Genomic DNA, 23642 nt, shown 5'->3' on the forward strand with positions numbered 1-23642 from the left:
AAGAAATAAAACTGGCAGACTCATGAAGATAGACATAAACCATCATGAGAAAGACTACCAACAAAGTTTCAATAACCACCTTTAAATGATGACTCGAGGAATATGCTACAGCCCCCTACACATTGCTTATATAGGGATCACGAGGACAAGATTAGAATAATTACAGCATCCACAGAGGCATTCAAGGAATCATTCTTCCAGCACTCCATACATGAATGGAACAGGAAAAATCCCTAATAACTGGTACAATGGAACATACCATCTGCTGTAGACATTGCAGTGGATTGTAGATAAGATGTAGATGCAGATGTAGATATTCTTTTTTAATGGGCATCTTACACTGAGAGAGGAAGGAAAGATATTTATAAAATATGTAATTTTATGATGCAGTGAATTGCTTTTTTCCAGTATATCTCATCCTTCTTTCTTAAGTTGAACCCTATGGGCTATTCGATTTTGTTCATTTAGGCTTTATTTTTCCCATTTTTTGTACCTTTTCTTTTGTAGTGATGTGTTTTAAGCACTTTGTATTGAATCAAGGTTGGACAGATCTGTTTCTGTATCTACATCTACACACTCTGTGAACCACCATGAAATGCATGGCAGAGGGTATGTCCTATTATACCAGTTATGAGGGCTTTTTCACATTCCACTCACACATGGAGTGGGGAGAATGATGGTTTTAATGCATCTGTGCATGCTGTGATAAATATAATCTTGTCCTCATAATCCCTATGGGAGTGCTGTATATCGGTGCATAGTATGTTCCTAGAATTATCATTTAAAGCTGGGCTTTGAAACTTTGTTGGTAGACTTTCTTGGGGTAGTTTCAGACTCTGCCATTTCAGTTCTTTCAACATCTCTGTGACCCTCTCGCTTGGTTCAAGCAAACCTTTGACCATTTGTGCTGCTGTATACACTATGTGATCAAAAGTATCCAGACACCTGGCTGCAAATGACTTACAAGTTCGTGGCGCCCTCCACCAGTAATACTGAAATTCAATATGGTGTTGGCCCACCCTTAGCCTTGATGACAGCTTCCACTCTCACAAGCATACATTCAATCAGGTGCTGGAAAGTTTCTTGGGGAATGGCAGTCCATTCTTCACAGAGTGCTGCACTGAAGAGAGGTATCAATGTCGGTCAGTGAGGTCTGGCACGTAGCCATTGTTCCGAAACATCCCAAAGGTGTATTATAGGATTCAGGTCAGGACTCTGTGCAGATCAATCAGTTACAGGCACGTTATTGTCATGTAACCATTCTGCCACAGGCTGTGCATTATGAACAGGTGCTCAATCATGTTGAAAGATGCAATTGCCATCCCCGAATTGTTCTTCAACAGTGGGAAGCAAGAAGGTGCTTAAAACATCAATGTACTCTTGTGCTGTGATAGTGCCATGCAAAACAACAAGGGGTGCAAGCCCCCTCGACGGAAAACAACGACCACACCATAACACCACTGCATCCGAATTTTACTGTTGGCACTACACACACTGGCAGATGACCTTCACCAGGCATTCGCCATAACCCCACACAATGTTTTTCCACTGTTCAGTCGTCCAATGTTACAGTCCGTACACCAAGCAAGGCTTCATTTGGCATTTGCCAGCATGATGTGTGGCTTATGAGCAGCCACTCGACCATGAAATCCAAGTTTTCTCACCTCCCGACTATCTGTCAGATTGCAGTGGATCCTGATGCAGTTTGGAATTCCTGTGTTATGCTCTGGATATATGTCTGCCTATTACACATTATGACCCTCTTCAATTGTCAGCAGTCTCTGTCAGTAAACAAATGAGGTTGGCCTGTATGCTTTTGGACTGTATCTGTCCCTTCATGTTTCCACTTCACTATAACATCTGAAACAGGGGACCTAGGGATGTTTAGGAGTGTGGGGATCTTGCTTACAGACATATGACACAAGTGACACCCATCACCAGACCAAGTTTGAAGTCCGTGAGTTCTGTGAAGCACTGTATTCTGCTCTCTCACAATGTCTAATGACTACTGATGTTGCTATTATGGAGTACCTAGCATTAGGTGGCAGCACAATGCACCCAATATGAAAAACATATGTTTTGGGGGCTGTCCAGAAACTTTTGATCACATATTGTATCTTCAATATTTCCTGTCAGCCATCTGGCATGGATCACACACACTTGAGCAGTATTTTAGGATGGGCCACATGAGTGATTTGTAAGCAATCTCCTTTGTAGACTTATCACACTTTCCCAGTATTCTACCAGTAAACCAAAGTCTACTACATGAGACTATGTGCTCATTCTGTTTCATGCACCTACTAAGAATTACACCCAGATATTTGTATGGGTTTACTGATTCTAGCTATCTATAACTCCACTATTGTACTGAAAGTCACACAAATTTGTAAAAATGTGATCTATTTGTGTACAGGAATTTGTAGTTGTATGTGTTGGACTAGATATTGCTTTGTTTAAGCCACATGTTTTGAGCGTGTTAAGAAGTTCCCTACTGCCAATGGTCTCTTGTAATGTATTTATGTTTAGGTCACCTAGTAGCGTAAGTGAACAGCTTGTTCTTAGAATTCTATGTAAGAATTCTCTGATATTTTCAATGAAATTGTCCATGTGTCTGTTTGGTGGTCTCTAGATGTTTAGGATGTGCAATGAGGAACTACTTTAATTTATAATAATGAATACGGGCCAACGCAATAAATTTCTTCACACTGTATTCATTATCATAGATGAAGTTGAGACTTAATATGTCTATGGAACTTATATTTTCATATACTTGAATTTATTTTCATGTGGTGAATGCAAAGCTTCAGTCCTTGACTACTGATAATGGATAATTTTTAGAAGTGATAAATGAGAATTATTTAATTTTATTATATTTGGTAATTACCAATTTCTTACTTTTTATTTAATTGGAGCTTGTTGAAGACCTGTGCATAAGAATACAAAACCTGTCTCTGGGCTCCAACAGTGGATCTAAGTATAAATAAAATTATTTTTGTGTCCTATATTGTGATTGTCTAATTCACAATTTAACTGAACAGATTTTTATTTAATTATTTACATGCACTGCTTGACAAAAAATGTGAAGTATCTAGCAGACATTGTTGGATGTCAATATAACTTTGTACGTGTTGTACGTGTATGCATCATTGGCAAGTATGTAAATTTTTAGAGTTGCAATTCTCTGTGACAGGTAGAATAGGCACCAGAGTCCATTAGTCTTGTTTGTGTTCAGTGTTGCTATTAGGACTGACAAGGTATGTACGGGAGGCATGGGGGGGGGGGGAGGGTGAACAATGTAAGATGTTTTAGTGATCACCGTGAAGGCCCCAGAAATACTGCATACTTGTATGAGACAGCATTATCAGCATCTAACAGAATTTGTAAGTAGCTCAACTGTGGATCTTTACTTGGTTGCCTCTTCAAAATATGCAATAGCCAGCTTTGTGAGGCATTCTGATATTCTGATGTGACAGCAGCAGACAGACTAGGGAATTACTGTTCCATGCATACGCTGTTCTTAAGAGCACAACACAAATGGCTTCATTTGTTTTGGCGTCATGAAGAGGAAGCATGGACTGCTGATGAACGATGTTGCATTGTTTTCAGTAAAGAATCATAATGATGCACTACACCAGACGACCATTGTCAGTGAGTATGACAGCAATCTAGGCAGAGGTCCCATTCTTCCAAAGTTTTGAAAAAGCACAGTGGTGGTACCCCTGGCATGGTGGCAGGTGCCATCAGGAATGTCTTCATATCACAGCTGGTAGTGATGAAAAGAACTCTGACAGCACAGCAATATGTTGAATTGAATTGAATTGAATTTTATTTGATCCTGTAAGATTACAATGTGTACAGTAAATGTACGTGTAATATAGGACATGTCAAAGTATTAAAATTCTTTATCACTTATTTTCCTACACCTTTAGCTTACATTTTTACATCACTGATAATGAGTAACAATATATACAAATTTAATGGCATAAGTATTCTGCAACACTGTAAAACTCTTTTTCAATGAGATAGTCTTTAAGTTTCTTTGCAAAGTCATTGTGAAGTACACTATCTTGCAGGGTTTTGGGCAGACTTCTTAGTAGTCTTATACCAGAGTACTGGGGTCCTTTTTCTAGCATTGCCAGTCGGTGGGGTATGCTCCGTACTTCATTCTTCTTTCTTGTATTGTGGGTGTGTACACTAGCATTTGTAATCCAGTCCTCACTACCTTTTGTGATGTACATTATTGTTTTGTATATATACAACGATGAAAAAGTTAAGATACCTAAATTCTTGAAACAGTTTCTGCATGTTTCAGAGATCTTTCTTCTTAAAATGGTCCTAATTGCTTTTTTTTATAATGTGAACACTCGTTTTGTCTCTTGTTTGTTTGAGTTTCCCCACACAGTCACTCCATACTGTAAGTATGGTTCAAAAAGTCCAAGATACACTGTACACAGAAGGTTCTTGTCTGAATACTGTGATAGATGCATCATTAAGAATATGACAGAGCTCAGTTTCTTACAGACATTATTAATATGTTTTTTCCATTTCAGTTCATTATCCACAAGAATACCTAAGAATCTAGCAGATTCTACTTCTTCCAGCCTTGTTCCATCAACCTCTAAATCCATGTCTACAGCCTTTTCCTTGTTTTTAAACACTGCGTACATAGTCTTTTTTAGATTTATAACCAGTTCATTTTCCAACAGCCATTGAGCTGTGACACTTGCAGATATGTATGCTCTTCTCTCAAGCTGTTCCATATTTTGGTCACTATTTAGTATTGTCATGTCGTCAGCATACAATATTTTCTTTTCTTCCTCCTCAACACCTATATCATTAACAAATACATTAAATAACAATGGCCCCATTACCGAACCCTGCGGCACTCCATATTTGATGGATTTGGTTTCTGATTGGTACGAGTTTCCTAATGATACATACTGCTTGCGGTTGCACAAGTATGATTTTATCCATTCACCTGGTTGCCCCCGAATGCCATAGTTGCTTAATTTTTGTATCAGCATTTCATGGTCAATGGTGTCAAAAGCCTTTGAAAGATCCAGAAACATTGCAGAGACAACCTTTTTCTCATCTAAGGACTGTAAAATGTATTCTGTTAGACTGACAATTGCTGATTCTGTAGATTTACCCTTTCTGAAACCATGTTGTGAGGTCATGAGAATGTTATGTTTATCCAAATAGTTAACTAATCTGGTATACATAAGCATTTCTAGGATTTTTGAGAAACCTGATATCAGTGAAACTGGTCTGTAGTTGTTGGGATCATCCTTACACCCTTTCTTGTACACTGGCACTACCTTCGTTATCTTCAGTTTTTCTGGAAAAATTGCATCTCTGAAAGAACAGTTTGCTATGTTCAGCAGTGGTGTTATTATCTCCTCACATACCAGCTTTATTACATGATTTGATATTTCATCATCACCAGCTGATTTCTTGGACTTCAGTTTCTGTATAGTTTTCCACAATTCATCTCCCGTGACTGGTCTTAAGAACATAGTACTGCATGATCTTTTTGGTACCTTAATACCCTTCTGTTTTTTACTATTTCTTTCCAATTTTAGGTTTTCTGCTACACTGATATTGTTATTATTCAGTATGTTTGCTATTTCCATACCATCTGTGACCACTGTGTTGTCTACTTTAATTGACCTAATACCTTCTTCTTTGTTTGACCCATCTTTTTCCTTTCTTTCAGCATTGATTGCATTCCAAGCTGCCTTTGCCTTGTTTTTTGAGTTCTCTATAGTGGTGTCAATTGCTCTTGCTTTCGCTTCTCTTATTGTTTTTCTATACTTCTTTTTTAACATTTTATAGTTTTCAGCTTCGCCCATCCGTCTCACGTCCTGAAGCTTCCTTCGCTGTTCTAGTATTTCACTCGTAATCCACTGTGCTTGATCTTGATGCCTTTCTTGTCTCTTTACTTTGGGAAATGCTACATTAAAATGGTACTTAATTGTTGAAATAAATGCATCATATTTTTCATTTACACTCTGGGCCTGTAGGGTTTCATTCCAGGTTTCCTTTCTTAACATTGTTCTAAAGATGTTGATATTTTGTTCACTGATGATCCTAATTTCTTTGGTTGTTTGTTTTGGTTCTGATACTGTGTCATTACTTCTGCAAAAGCTGATTAGTTGTCCATGATGATCAGATATTTCTGTCTGAACTACATGTGACTCATAGTTACACATATTAGTAATTATGTTGTCAATAATTGTCTCACTTTGTGAAGCCACTCTTGTTGGTGCAGTTATTGTCACTTTCATGTTATGCTGTATTAACAATTCTTCAAAATCCTGTCTTATTTTTGTGTCTTTTCCCATGTCAATGTTGAAGTCTCCACATATGATAAGATTTCTCTTCATATTCATTCTCAATAAGCTAGCAACTTTTTTTTAGAAAGATGCTAATATTGCCACATGGTGACCTGTACACACAAAACACTCTAAAATCCTCTGCCACTATACCAGTAACTTCAAAGTCTTTTACTCTAGCTATGGGAAATTTAGCAGCTTCACTGTTTACATTCTTTGATAGAGTACCTGTTTTAATATATATACAAACGCCACCACCCTTATATTTAGATCTGCAGAAGTAACTAGCTAGTTTGTAGTCCTTTATTGCCACATTATGTATTTTACTTTCAGTTAGTCCATGTTCACTTATGCATAATATGTCTGGTCTTACTTCACTCAGGAGTACTTCTGCTTCTAATTTTTTGTTACCAAAGTATTGAATATTTTGATGAAGTACTTTTATGTAATTTTTCTTTTGTTGGTTTACATGTTGTGAGCTGTATTCTGGGGCAAATTCTTTAGTATTGTCTTTTTTTGTATGGTGCTTATATTTTTCTTTTCCAGCTGGAGTGTATGATTTTTCATCCCCTTCAGGCCATATTAGTTTCCCTTGCATCTAATGATTTTGCAGACATCTGCAAACATTCTGCTGAACGTTACAGACCCCAGTCTATTTAAATGCAAGCCATCCTTCGCTAGTGAGTTTTCACATAGGAATTTGTTTGGGTCTATAAAAATTGCCCCAAGACGATCACATTGTTCTTTAAGAGCACAGTTTATTTTGGCGATATATTTTTCACTCACCGACCTTCTGTTTATGATTCCGCTAAGTATCAGACGAGATCCTGCATACATATTTCTTGCAGAACGAATCATGTTTCTTGTTTCGCTTGCCATTTCTTCCTCACTGCTGCTCCTTAACGAATTCGTCCCAACATGTATAAACACCCCATCATAGTTATGTCTGGTTTCAGAATCTGGTTCTGTAGTATCTTGTCTTGCAATTACCATATTTTTAAAATGTTTACCGAGTTGATGCGTTCTAATACCAGGTCGTACGTCGATCTTGCAATTGGGGACAGCGATATTCTTCAGCAGCGAATCGCCAATTATTAAAAAGTCATTTTCCTTTTGTTGCGTATCTGGCGCTTTGTTTTCCTTTTGCTGTATGTCACCACCTTCCATTTATATTTATCTTCCGGTTTTTGGCTTACAGAGTTTACCGAGACATCAACGGGAACACTTGAAATGTTGTTTTTAAAGTACGATCGATAATTCGTATTTTCGCGATCTTCTTGCTTTTCCGTTTGATGGCTTTTACACACACAGGACTTCTTTTCTTGTATTAATGTATCGTTTTCTTTCTTGATGGTTGAAAGTTCGGTTTTTAATGCCTCAATGTCACTTCGTAGTAACTTTATAATTTCGTTTTTTGTATCAACTGCACTTACAAGGTCGGCCGTTTCGTCACGTAAACAACCGTGACATGTCCACGGAAAATCATCGCTGACGAACTTTAGATTTACTTTCGCGCACTTTTCGTGTAACCAGAAGTTGCATTTGATATACAGAATACCCTTCATCACACGCTTTTTACATTCTCTACACGAAGAACTGTTCATTTTTTGCCTTTTTAACGAGAGAGAAGCGTCACTACACTTTCCTATCGGCGCCATAAGACATCTTGCATCCTCAAGTGTCAACTGGTATGTGACAATATTGTGGTGCCATTTTTCGATAGGACAATGCCCATCTACTCATGGCACAAGTCTCTATGAACTATTTGCGTGATGCTGAGGTACTCCTGTGGCCAGCAAGACTCCCAGATCTAGTGCAATGCCAATATTGACTTATACATCAGTATCCTCAAGCCACCTGATGATGTATGGTGGAGGGTACTTCTGGGAACACTAACGGATCCCCCCTTTCCTGGTACATTGATAAATGGCATGGAGAAAGAATGATTGACAGTATGCCTCTGTATTAGCTTCAATTTCTCGAATTTTCTCATTGTGATCATTTTGCAAGATGGGGAGGAGGTAATATGTTGTCTGACTCTTACTGGAATGTACTCTCTCAAAATTTTGATAGTAAACATCTCTGTGATGCACAATGCCTCTCCTGTAGTATCTGCCACTGGAGTTTGTTGAGCATCTCTGTAATGGTCTCAAGCCAACTAAACAATCCTGTGGCGAAATGTACCGCTCTTTGTCTGATCTTCTCTATCTCTACTATCAGTCCTACTTGCTAATGGCCCCATATTGGTGAACAATACTCACTAATTCATTGAACAAGAACCTTGTGAGCTACTTCTTCCATGGATGAGTTACATTTGCTTTAGATTCTTCCTATGAATCTTAGTCTGGCATCTGCTTTTCCAACTATTTTTTTATGTGGTCATTCCACTTAAGAGCACTCTGGACAGTGAATCCTAGATATTTTATGGTAGATATTGTTTCTAGGAATTTTGCATCAATAGTGTGGTTGTACAGTAGTAGGTTTCTTTTCGTTTGTATGCACAATATGTTACATTTATTGATGTTCAGGCGCAACTGCCAAAGCCTGCACCATTCATAAGTCCTCTGCAGGTCATTCAGTAAATCAATACTGTCATGTGCCATTGCAACTTTCTTATAGATCACTGCATAATCTGCAAACAGTCTTAAAGAGCTTCCAATATTTTCTACTAAATCATTGAAATACATTGTAAACAGTAACAGTCCTGTCATACTTCCTTGAGGTACTCTGGGAATTACCTTTACATCTGTCCATTTTGTTCAATTAAGAGTGACATGTTGAGTTTTTATCTGCACAAAAGTCTTGAATCCAGTCACAAACTCTGTCAGCTCTTACTTTCTTTTTTTTTTTTTTTTTCTCTCTCCCCCCCCCCCACCCGCCACTAACAACAGTGCAGGAAGGTGTTAAATGCATTCCTGATGTCAAGGAACGTGGAATCAACTGAGTGCTATTGTGTGCACTATGGGTCTCATGGAGGAGCAAAGTGAGCTGAGTTTCACAAGATCCCTGTTTCTGGAATCCATATTGATTTTCATAGAGGAGATTTTCATTCTCCAAAAATTCATAAAAAAGTTTAATAATTCTGCAACAGATTGATGTGCACCTGACCTATGACCATTCTTGAAAATGGGAATGACCTGTGCATTTTTCCAATTGCTAGGTACCCTTTATTGCTCCAGCAAACTATGATAAACTGCTGCTAGAAGGGGAACAAATTCTTTCACCTTGTTAGAATTTTACAGGTATCTCACATGGTCCTAATGCCTTTCCACTATTAAGTGCCTTTAGTTGCTTTTCTGTTCTGTGATCAATTATCTCAGTATCTGTAATTTTGTCATTTGTATGGTGATTAAAAGGAGGGACCATATTACGATCTTCTGTGGTGAAACAATTTTGGAAGAGCAAATTCAGTATTTCAGTCCTCTGTCTGTTATCTTCCATTTCAGTGCCTGTAGGGCCACTGATGACTGAATAAATGATTTCAAATTCCTCATTAATTTTATATGGCACCAATATCACTTAGGATGTTTAATCAGACTGGTTGATAAAATTTTATTTTCAAAGTCGGTGAATACTTCTCTCATTGTTGTCATTATGCTAATTTTCATTTTGTTCAGCATTTGTTTGTCTGCTAGATTTTTACTTCTCTTGAATCTGTGATGAAGCTCTCTTTGTTTATGTTGTAGTTTTCTAACAAGATTGTTAAACCACTGGGGTCTTTTCAATTCCTTAAGACATTGCTTGGAACACACTTGTCTACAGTATGTTGAACGATGCTTTTAAGTCCAGAATATCAAGGGCCAATCAAAACAGTTGTGGACCAACTAGCCTCAAGAGAGGATACAATCGCTTTATGACACCCAGAATATCAAGGGCCAGTCAAAACAGTTGTGGGCCAGCTAGCCTCAGGAGAGGATACAACAGCTTTATGACACACTTCCCAACAAAATCAGTGCATGCATCCAGGCCAGAGGGGCTGCAGTGTCATATTAATAAGTGCTCTCATACTGCAAAGTTCTTTGTAAATGTGACTAGATTTTGTAATCATTGAAATAACATCACATACTTTCTCAAACCAAGAAGTTTCATTTTGTTTCCTTCTCTCTCTTCTAATTGCTTCTCCTTTTTTTCAGGCAGTGTATTTATCAAGTTTTGTGGGATCATGTGAGCTGAAGCTACCTGGACATGGAACAAGTCAGAATGCAGTTAAAATAATACTGATTAGAACATTTACAAGTAAAGAATTAATAAAACACAAAACAATAGAGAGCATATGGATAAATATTATATTGCAAAGAAAAGGTCTCAACTATACCAAAAGAACACTTCTACAGAATAGAAAGAGTTTGCCATGAGGAAACCTTTCAACTTGGATTTCAGTGCAGCTAACTGGATGGAAACTGGAGAACATTTCATCAGCAGTATACATCAAGGAAGTCTACATTCACATATGGATTTCAATAGTTGGGGTTTGTCACTATTTTTGTTCTATTGGATGATCATTGAAAATAAAACCTGCTGAATAGTGCACATCTTTCTGTACATTGTTTAAGGAAGTGTTATCCAAATGCATATCTTTTTCTGTTTAGTGTTCATTGAGTGAATGTTGCACTTTTTTCTGAATTAGGCAATATCGTCAACAACAAATTTCATAATGGAATACATCTATGGGGATGGAAGAGTTAGAATTCTGAGACTCCTAAACAATGGCCTGCATGAAACTCATGAACTGGCACAGATCAATTTGACCACTAATTTTTGGAATAAGAATATTCTTGGTGAGTGCACATTGTTGGCACAAAATATAATGTTGTATGAGATAATAGAGTGAAAGTATGCAAAGTAAACAAGCCCTCATGTTTCAGTGTCAGAAACAGTGGTGACCATTCTTGTAGTTAAGATAGCAGCATCCATTTCATGAACAAGATCCTGAATGTGATAGCTCAAAGAAAGCCTTCTACCTGCCCTCAGCCCTAATAATTTAAAATGATCACATTCACTGTTTGATCACTTTTAGACTGTAAAATGTTGCTTTTGTAGGAGCTCCATGTCAGACATTGTACCCATTGCATTTTATTACAGGTAAGCGCGGCTGCAGTTCACCAGGAAATGCTTCAGAGTCCTACCAAATCAACCTGATTCTTGTTTCAAGAGACCAGCAAATCATGTTTATCATGTAGATGAATACTCCATCATGACCTGCACATGCATCCCTTCCAGTTGTCTGTTGTTCATGTATTAAAACCAGCAGATGGTCCTCAGTGCCTCCAGTATTGTGTGTGGTTGTTCACTGAGACAACAATGATGGCTTGAACACTGATTTGTTCTTTATGTCTGATGAAGTCTGGTTTCACCTGAGTCATTACATCAAATCACAGATTCACAGGTTTTGGGCAGTGCAGAATCTGCATAACGTCCACAAAACATCATTGCATAATCAGAAGATTGGGGTTTGGTGTTCAATGTCTGTGTGTCACATTTTTGGTCCATTTTCTTTCATCAGATGCTGACTTCGGTGCATTACATTGCCAGTTTTTTGAAACCATTTGTGGCAGCATTAATGGAGGAGGAAAATACCTACAGTTACTTCCAACAGGGTGGAGCAACTGGTCATACACCTGGCTGAACCTTGGAGCACATTTACCCAATTTTCATGCCTGACAGAGTAGATAGCAGAGGTCAGTCTCATCATGGCTCTAGCTGGTCTCACAGGTCAACTGATCTGTCAGTGTGTGACTACTTTGTGTTGGGAGCTTTCAAGTCTAAGGTGTATCACAAAAACCCTCATAGTCTTCAAGAAATGAAATGATTGTATGGCATTGCTGGCCGGGGAGCCCCATCTGGGGAAGTTTGGCTGCCGAGTCCAAGTCTTATTTCTCTCGACGCCACACTGGGCGACTCAAACATGCCGGTGATGAAGATGAAATGATGATGAGGACAACACAACACTCAGTCCATGATCAGAGAAAATCTCCAACCCTGCTGGGAATCAAACCCAGGCCTGCTGCATGGGAGGCAAACACATTAGCATCCAGTTAAGCAGGTGGACAGTCTTCAAAAACTGCAGCAGAACATTTTGCATGAGACTGCAGCAATTCCATCAGTGCAGCGTCAATCCGCCTTCAGTAACTTGCTGACCAGGGACCAAATGTGACAAGAGATGAATGGTGGTCAGTGTCAACATCTGCTACAGTCAGGTTACTTAGTAGTGTATATCCTTTCCTCTACTGCTTCTTTGTGCACTAGAACACTGTTCTCCAGGCCACTTTTATTTGCCCAACCCTGTTTAATCATGAACGTCTCATTAATATAAAAAAAAAGTTATTCAAGAGGAGTATAATAACAGTAGGTAGATTAACTCCACATTGCTATGTTTCATTATCTTCCAATGAATTATACAGAAAGCTATACAAAAATAGCTGACTGGATAATTCTATGTAAAACAGTCATTAACATTTTACCTACACTTTCAGACACTGAAATTTACACACAACATAAAGTTACAACAATGAATATTGGCATTAAAAAAGCTGGAAATATTACAACTTTCTTTATTTACATTAATTAAAAAATTATGTGCAAAGGTCTCACATTTCTAAATAAGTCATTTTCAAAAATATTTTAAATAATTTTTAAAGTTTTTTCTTTTACTTAAATGATTCAGACTGTTTCCATAAATCTTGATGAATCCTCTACAGAAAGACTTAATGCAGCTTTTTCATGGTCTCAAACATATCACTCTTTTACACTGTTTTTACTCACTTGACTCGGAGAATTTTTGAAAAATGGGTTTCTCTTCCTTTTCTTAACCCACAGTCTCTCTAGTCTTTGGTGAAGATCTCTGTCAGTGGCACTGCTACTTTTTACCAGTGTCCACGACAAAAGAACAAAGGAAATTTCTATTGAAATGTATATATCTTGCGATTAAAGGAGACTACTCACTGAAAAGCAGAAGCACTGAGTCATCAAACTGTTGATGACGCAATGCTTGGGCTTTTTTATGCATGGTACCCTTTAATTCAAAATTATAAGAAAAAGGTACTTTACATTAGTAAAATATAATATTTTTCAAACCACCTGAAGGCAACAGGATTGATTCCTATATTGATGGTATTCATAACAGATATACAAAATTTTCACATTATTATCAGTTAAATTAAAGGGATGTAACTGTGTTCAAGTGCTAGCTAAAGTTGAAATCAAAATCAGTTGCTTAAATTTCCAAGATTATAGCTCAAATATCATAGCAATATCCTCACATTTTTAAAAACTGATTAATTACCAATATAATTTTCTTGAAATCCTTGACGTGAATATACTTCAAGGAGGAGTTAAACACTACAATGCTCAGAAGATAAAATATAGGACAATATATATTTAATAATCTGTTAGAAACTTTAAGATTTCATTCAAATTTTTATCGAAAGTGTCATGATTTCCAGAGAGATTACCGAAATGTCATTTTGACTTCTATGGATGTTTTACTACATTCAGTGTTATATTTTGTGTAGAGTCATATTTCATTACTTAGTCCTAGTCTCATAAATAATTTTCTCATCAACATTTTGACTGAAAAATTGCCTTCACAAAAATAATGGTAAGCATTTCCTTTTATAACACCAACTTGCCATGAAACAAGCTAATGTTACTCTCTGAGAGCATTTCAAAAATTGACCTCGCGTGTGTCTAATGAACAAAAGGTATCAGACTATAATTTCAAATGTGGTGAAATTAACAGAAAAACTAAATGAAATTTAGCCTTGCAAGTTAATGAATGTGGTAAAATCATAAGTGAAAAAACAAATGAATGGTCACCAGCCCAATTAGGTGTATTAATTTGGAAATATATGTTTGAGAAAATTGGATATTGGTCATTGAAGTTACTTCCATTGATATTTCCCTTTGAATAGCATGCAGGATACAAACTGACACAGTGTGCTCTGAACAGTGTGGCAGCAGTTACCAATAATGTACACACCAGTAAATTATAAGAAGTGATTTTGCACCAAGCTCATACCAATGACAGCTACACTCAAAAGCATTACTTAATCAACTACTGAAATGTTACTGTATGAAGTGCAGAACTAAATTTGCACAAAAGGGGCTTTTATCTTAATTGACATAAAAAATCAATAAAGATGAATAATCTCATAAATACACTGTTTAAGATCTTTAACAGACATCAGTTTTTCTTAGCAACAGTAACAGTTCAATTTCTTCCTGATAAGGGGAAAATATGTGAACCCATAAACTAGTATCATTCCTCTAGTCAACTCTCTCTGATTATTGCAGTAAAAAAGACTAATTCAAAAAGCTAATCATTCACTTCACTTGAAGTAGTTCATAATTTACTTTGTGAGACAATAAAACACAACACTGGGCTTAATTAGCTTCAGAAATGGAACCATTCATGATAGAAATCCAAAACCACACTTTTTTTTGAAAATTAGCATAACTTATTTGCCTTTTTATCACCTGTGAAGCAGGTATTTTAGACAATAATATTTACACAATCTTGCACTGTATTCCTACAAAACTACACTTTGTAATAAATTAAGGATACTTTAGCAAACTTCTATCTAAATTCCCTTTAGTGATTATAACTTTAACTTTTATTACTCCTTTTACATTAAACAAAAAATCATTTTTAAACACTTGGATGCAAGAATTGTTCATTTAAATCAGGATACTTGATTTTAGTAGCACTTTGGTGAGGACCCTGTATAGGTTCATGATCAGGACAGAAAATATGGTTCTGGACATAAATTTATTTTCATGCTTATTATTAAAACCACTCACAAATTTACTGGTCCATGCCCATATACATTACTGAATGTATGAAGTTAGTGAAGCAGTGGTGAAGATTGGTGGCAAGTGGCATGGCAGCTAACTGTACTCACGGCTCTTGATGTTTGAATGCTCTTTAGATCTCTTCTTGGCGTCAGATTTTCACCATATTAGAAGCCATTCCTCTTTGCCAAGAATGCCAAATAATAGCCAGATCCACACCTGAGGCAAATCCTTTAAAAAGCAGCTTCCAATTGCCTCTCTTGGCATTGTTGAAGTGTACCGTGCCACGGCTGGCCACATACTGCGTACTGTTCACACCAAGGAGCCGCTCAGTTCGACCGCCAAAACCACCTTTTACATTGCGCCATTCCACTTCCATCGTGGAGGGACTTCTCTACATCTTTTATATATTACAAATACAAGTTCCCTAAGCATGAACCAGCTTTCAATAAAATTTTCTTTTTATGAACATACACATGTTATAATAATTTATCATTTTGCTTTTTTCATATATACATTACACAACTCTAATTTTCCTGTCGCAAATCAAGGACTTAAATAACAAAGAACACACACTCAATAATTGCAGAAACACAGTTACATAATATAAATCTACTTCTAATTGATATAAGTGTTACACCTTCGTATATATGTGGTTCCTGTTCTTTCATACATGTCCAAAAGAACAGGCACCTTTTGATCGAGCAGCCATTATAAATTAAGACACTAAAGAATTACAGACATTGGCTGTGAATGGACATTGATTGAAATCAATGGGGAAAGCTGAAAATTTGTGCCAGGCCAGGACTTGAAGCCAAGTCTGCTGCATGAACGACCCTAGCACTCCTCCAATCAGACCCAAATTCTCAATTTATCTACACACTAATAATGTAGTGCCCCTTGCCCATTATCCTCATTTACTCATGACATTTTTCCAATTGCTGTAAGAGTTCGGGTCTTGTGTGCATCTGCACTGTATAGCAAATAGAGCAACCAATGAAATCTTTAAACACTCCACATCTAACAAATAGTACTCAAATGAACATTATATTTACACTGAAAATTGTCTTCTGCAAATTATTTACTTTTTTATCAACTCTGAAAATTCTAATAACTTTGACTACTGGTGATTTAAGAACAGTCTTAATTACTTTAGTATGCTTTATATTTCCACTCTTTTCTTTACGTACCTACAAACACTCTATTTCAATCTTAGTTTCAGTTAATTACAAATTCTTCACATTACTGTTGATTACACAAGTATTACATATTTCTTCATCCTGACAACTTGTCACAATATTGTCAACTTTATCAACACTTTTACTTATTACCAGCATACCCTCTGTTTCAATAGCATAGGAAACATAAATATTTGTGTTTTTGTGAGCTACCCTTAGATTCTTAACATTAACGTTGCTCCATATCAGAAATCATTTCATTGCTGTCATTAGAAGAAAAAGTTTGCACTATTTATTTTAATTCAACCTGATAAGGACAAACAACAGCTGCCATCTGTCTATTGCAATGGTTTTCAATTCCAGTTTCACTGAACAATCTGTCAGTACCAAAACATTCCATTTGGATTCCAAATTCTCTTTTACATTTTCTAATTTATTTTATAAACAAACTTTCACTGATTCAATGTATCATCTGATGCCTTAATATCTTTACTCACATCTGATTTTAAGTTACTAATGACCTGTTAGTTGGTACATTTTGAAGTTTAGTTCTCAATCTAGGCTACCAAGATCACTTTCAAGCTTCCTTTTATTGTCACTAGTATACTTGTCCAGTTTTTTTACTATTGTTAGTACCAATTTCGTATTTTCTGCTATAGCTTTTTCCTGTATCCCACGACTTTCTTCATATAATTTGTGTTTCACTTTAATGCTTTCCATTACTTCTGAACCATACTCTTATCTCTTTTCATTAGAGTAATTGGTAGATGAAGTCCTTGACATTTCATCCATATCTGAATCTCATTCACTCTTTCAAAGAATGTTGTGTCTAGCTCTGATTTATATCCACTGTCTTCAAAAGGTTTACTTTCAAATATTACTTGTTTTACACTAATTTCTACCGTTGGTTTGTTGACACTGAACACCCTGTCTTTCACTATCCTGTTACCCATTTTGAAAAAAATATTGAACAACTCTTAAAAACTGAAACACTTGACCTAGATTCTTTTCCAAATCTGCTGCTGCTGTCACTGATACATTCAGCCAGTCTGCAAGCTCTGTCTGTGTACACCCATCCACTCCTCTTACTGGCTGCAGTCCATCTAAAAAGGTGTTGATCTTCTTGGCTTCCCATTCATTTACACCCCTTCCAAAGGTGGCAGTTTTTGTTATTTCCCATTGGTTATCTTAAATTTGGCATAGTCCTTTGAGTATCATATGATTTTGCTGCTGTGCATTGAACTATACCCTCACAAACTTTTTCATATTATTTTGCCTATGGTCAACTTCTTTTTTAACCCTTTTAGTTAAATCTCCAATGCAGTGTTTAATTTCCACTGCCAATAGTTTCCTGCTCTGTCACATTTAAATAATTTTAAGGATCTGAGTTCTCTTTGCAGTGCCAAGACAGGAAAACATCACCACCTGGGGCACCATATGTAATCTTACTAACCTGGTTACAGACTGTAATCTGTTGGTAAACGAAAAATTGCTGCCATCGAAATAAGTGTCCAAGGAATAGAAAAGCAACTGGAATCACTCAACAGAGGAAAGTCCACTGGACCTAACGGGATACCAATTCGATTCTACACAGAGTACGCGAAAGAACTTGCCCCCCTTCTAACAGACGTGTACCGCAAGTCTCTAGAGGAACGGAGGGTTCCAAATGATTGGAAAAGAGCACAGGTAGTACCAGTCTTCAAGAAGGGTCGTCGAGAAGATGCGCAAAACTATAGACCTATATCTCTGACGTCGATCTGTTGTAGAATTTTAGAACATGTTTTTTGCTTGAGTATCATGTCGTTTTTGGAAACCCAGAATCTGCTATGTAGGAATCAACATGGATTCCGGAAACAGAGATCGTGTGAGACCCAACTCGCGTTATTTGTTCATGAGACCCAGAAAATATTAGATACAGGCTCCCAGGTAGATGCTATTTTTCTTGACTTCCGGAAGGCGTTTGATACAGTTCCGCACTGTCACCTGATAAACAAAGTAAGAGCCTACGGAATATCAGACCAGCTGTGTGGCTGGATTGAAGAGTTTTTAGCAAACAGAACACAGCATGTTGTTATCAATGGAGAGACGTCTACAGACGTTAAAGTAACCTCTGGCGTGCCACAGGGGAGTGTTATGGGACCATTGCTTTTCACAATATATATAAATGACCTAGTAGATAGTGTCGGAAGTTCCATGCGGCTTTTCGCGGATGATGCTGTAGTATACAGAGAAGTTGCAGCATTAGAAAATTGTAGCGAAATGCAGGAAGATCTGCAGCAGATAGGCACTTGGTGCAGGGAGTGGCAACTGTCCCTTAACATAGACAAATGTAATGTATTGCGAATACATAGAAAGAAGGATCCTTTATTGTATGATTATATGATAGCGGAACAAACACTGGTAGCAGTTACTTCTGTAAAATATCTGGGAGTATGCGTGCTGAACGATTTGAAGTGGAATGATCATATAAAAATAATTGTTGGTAAGGTGGGTACTAGGTTGAGATTCATTGGGAGAGTGCTTAGAAAATGTAGTCCATCAACAAAGGAGGTGGCTTACAAAACACTCTTTCGACCTATACTTGAGTATTGCTCATCAGTGTGGGATCCGTACCAGATCGGGTTGACGGAGGAGGTAGAGAAGATCCAAAGAAGAGCGGCGCGTTTCGTCACAGGGTTATTTGGTAACCGTGATAGCGTTACGGAGATGTTTAATAAACTCAAGTGGCAGACTATGCAAGAGAGGCGCTCTGCATCGCGGTGTAGCTTGCTGTCCAGGTTTCGAGAGGGTGCGTTTCTGGATGAGGTATGGAATATAATGCTTCCCCCTACTTATACTTCCCGAGGAGATCACGAATGTAAAATTAGAGAGATTAGAGCGAGCACGGAGGCTTTCAGACAGTCGTTCTTCCCGCGAACCATACGCGACTGGAACAGGAAAGGGAGGTAATGACAGTGGCACGTAAAGTGCCCTCCACCACACACCGTTGGGTGGCTTGCGGAGTATAAATGTAGATGTAGATGTAGATGTAGATGTAGATTAATTCATAATCTCTTACTGACAAAATTTGGGATATTTAACGAAGTCAAATAATACCGGATGCAACATCAGCACTTTAAGTTTCACTAATTTGCACAGTGCCATGTGGCTAGGGCCTCCAAAGGACATGTCTGGCTCCAACTACCATTCTGCATTCCAAGTCCATTAATATCTATCGTGCAGCCATAATCATGTCGGAAACCCTTTAAAATGAATCATCTGACTACGAATGATGGCTCCACCAATACACTGCCCTTTTATACCTTGTTTACATGAAACTACTGCCACCTGTATACAGGGTGTTACAAAAAGGTACAGCCAAACTTTCAAGAAACATTCCTCACACACAAATAAAGAAAAGATGTTATGTGCACGTGTGTCTGGAAACGCTTAATTTCCATGTTAGAGCTCATTTTAGTTTCTTCCACCTACGCTCAATGGAGCACGTTATCATGATTTCATATGGTATACTCTACCTGTGATGCTAGAACATGTGCCTCTACAAGTACGACACAACATGTGGTTCATGCATGATGGAGCTCCTGCACATTTCAGTCGAAGTGTTCGTACGCTTCTCAACAACAGATTCGGTGACCGATGGATCGGTAGAGGTGGACCAATTCCATGGCCTCCACGCTCTCCTGACCTCAACCCTCTTGACTTTCATTTATGGGGGCATTTGAAAGCTCTTGTCTACACAGCCCCAGTACCAAATGTAGAGACTCTTCGTGCTCATATTGTGGATGGCTGTGATACAATACGCCATTCTCCAGGGCTGCATCAGCGCATCAGGGATTCCATGCGACGGAGGGTGGATGCACGTATCCTCGCTAACGGAGGACATTTTGAACATTTCCTGTAACAAAGTGTTTGAAGTCACGCTGGTATGTTCTCTTGCTGTGTGTTTCCATTCCATGATTAATGTGATTTGAAGAGAAGTAATAAAATGAGCTCTAACATGGAAAGTAAGCATTTCCGGACACATGTCCACATAACATATTTTCTTTCTTTGTGTGTGAGGAATGTTTCCTGGAAGTTTGGCCATACCTTTTTGTAACACCCTGTATGTGCATATCACTATACTATGTTTTTTGTCACCTCAGTATATGTTGGCAGTCTATCTATGAATGCATTGACAAATTCAGTATCTACACTTGAATACTTTTCTTGATGTTTTCCTCTTCCATCACCTGAGGGAGTTTTACAGCCTCCTTTTATTGTGGATGCTAAGTATCCCAAATGACCCCTACTTTTTTGTAGTCCATGAATAGTGAAAATGGCAGTCTTAGAAATTTCAGTCCACTTCCCACTAGATGATATCATACAATACCTTAGAGTTGTAATCTGACTTGAGGGACTGTCATTTTTCTTTGTTTCTTCAACCATGAAGGTAAGTATTCTGCAACTCATAATTTGCCATACACCAAAACTTCTGAAGAATATCCAATCTTTCTTCTACATCTACATCTACATCTACATTTATACTCCGCAACCCACCCAACGGTGTGTGGCGGAGGGCACTTTACATGCCACTGTCATTACCGCCCTTTTCTGTTCCAGTCACGTATAGTTCGTGGGAAGAACGACTGCTGGAAAGCCTCCGTGCATGCTCGAATCTCTCTAATTTTACAATCGTGATCTCCTCGGGAGGTATAAGTAGGGGGAAGCAATATATTCCATACCTCATCCAGAAACGCTCCCTCTCAAAACCTGGACAGCAAGCTACACTGCGGTGCAGAGCACCTCTTTTGCAGAGTCTGCCACTTGAGTTTGCTAAACACCTCCGTAATGCTATCACGCTTACCAAATAACCCTGTGACGAAACGCGCCGCTCTTCTTTGGATCTTCTCTATCTCCTCCCTCAACCCGATGTGGTACGGGTCCCCCACTGATGAGCAATATTCAAGTATAGTTAGAACGAGTCTTTTGTAAGCCAACTCCTTTGTTGATGGACTACATTTTCTGAGGACTCTCCCAAAGAATCTCAACCTGGTACCCACCTTACCAACAATTAATTTTATGTGATCATTCCACTTCAAATCATTCTGCATGCATACTCCCAGATATTTTACAGGAGTAACTGCTATCAGTGTTTGTTCCGCTATCATATAATCATACAATAAAGGATCCTTCTTTCTATGTATTCGCAATACATTACATTTGTCTATGTTAAGGGTAAGTTGCCACTCCCTGCACCAAGTGCCTATCCGCTGCAGATATTCCTGCATTTCGCTACAATTTACTAATGCTGCAACTTCTCTGTATTCCTTATTGAATAACTGAAAGCATCTTTTCCTTCAGTTAAAGTCAGGCCCAGTTTCATGGCCCTTACTCTCATTCTCTTTCCTTTGTTTCTGAATATGAGCTAAACCTCTGTTCTGACATTTCTTTTGTCTGTTCATACCCTTCTTCCTTTTCCTTGCATGCCCCTGTACTCCTTCCTCAGGATTTACACTGTTCTATAAAAAAAATTTAAAAACATAAATTAAAAACTAAAAAAATTGGTAGGCCTAATGCAATGCATTAAAGCTTATTTAAAGTTAAAGTTCTCATAACAATTCTTCTTAACAAACCTTAATCAAACTTATATTTGAAAGTTCCTCCTCATATACATTATAGTAACCAACAACGTGAGTTATACACTTTAAAGCTTAGTGTGCACACAAACACATGCACAGGAGAATATTATGATACATATCATTCAGTTCTAGTTTCCTGCATTAATCCAAAGCATGTACCTACAGGATATACCTAACACTCATCTGCATTTATCCATTGCATGTGTAACATATTAACTACACTTGATACCATTGTGTACACGCAAAAGCAAATTTGACACTGATGACACTATTCATCTCATTTTCTTCATTACTACTGCTGTCATCACTTTCATTTTCTATCTCTTCAAAATCTGGATCTTTAGCAGAGTCATCAAACTCTGAGTCACTGTTTAGTAGCTGTTCTAACATTGCAGTATTATTCACATTCATCTTCCCTCCAAACTCCTACTTCCTCATAATATCCATTTTGTCACACATTCCATCTTATATATGCAGCAGTTTCTAGTTACTAGGAAAGAACACAATCTAGTCTCTTGACATATGTACAGATTTTTGAAAACTAATGCATGCATTTAACTTTGAAAGAAGAATACTACGTAATACGTAGCATAAGTCAGTCTTGTCCAAAATGTCAGTTACCATGCTTTACACCCAAGTCCCTCATTTGACTGCCCAAATCTCACAATTCACCTACTACTTTCAGCATCTCATTTCTTAATCTAATTTCCTAAACATCACCTGACTTGATTCGACTATGCACTATTATCCCATATTGATTTTAAATATGATCATCTATAGCCTATTTCCAAGATGTTGTCCATTCCATTCAACTGATATTCTGAGGCCTGTTCCATTTCTGGCAGAATTATAATGGCATTGGCAAACATTAAAAGTGTTGTCCGCGTGAATTTTTTCACTCTGTAGCAGAGTGTGCACTGATATGAAACTTCCTGACAGATTAAAAGGCAAAGGTCCTGGGTTTGAGTCCCAATCCGACACACAGTTTTACTCTGCCAGACAGTTTCATTAAAGGTGTTGTTTCTTCTCCATGGGTTATAATTCCCTTTCTAAATTTCACCCAATTTTCCTTTACTGCTTACTCAGTGTACAGATTGAATAATGACTACCTTACATATCCTTCCACTCTTCAAATAGTGATCTTGTTTCTGTACAAGCTAACTGAATGTTATCCTTGATAACTGCAAAATTTCAAAGACTGCATTCAAGTAAATATTGTCAGAAAGCTTTCTCTAAAGCTGCAAATCTGAGTTTATTTTCCATCTACCTATAGTTACTTTTTTGGTTATTTACCTAAATTCTTTTGTATAGAGCCATCAATATGATGGGTTTTGCAAACACCAGATGCATATGGGTCTTAGTATTATAGGTAGCACTTACAAAAATCAATAATGCTTATCAAAATACATTATAATCTGTATACATAGTATCACAATAAGACTCAATAGTTCACCAAATACCATAAATTCCATATTTTATAAAATCATCTTGTTTATTTATAGAAACATTTGAGACAGCTTATGTTTAGCTTGCATTTACACCACATTATGCCAGTGGGCTCTTAATGTTCACTGCTTTAAAATTTGTTATTTGTTCTAAGATGAGTTGCAGTAGCATTATTGTTTTGCATGTTCATAAATTTCTCTGGAACGGAAACTGATCTTCTTCCAGACTGGTGTCTGCCAGCCATTCCAGCCATCTGGATGTGATATGTGTTAGTT

Source organism: Schistocerca nitens, chromosome 3 (assembly GCF_023898315.1).
Source record: "Schistocerca nitens isolate TAMUIC-IGC-003100 chromosome 3, iqSchNite1.1, whole genome shotgun sequence".
NCBI lineage: Eukaryota > Metazoa > Arthropoda > Insecta > Orthoptera > Acrididae > Schistocerca > Schistocerca nitens.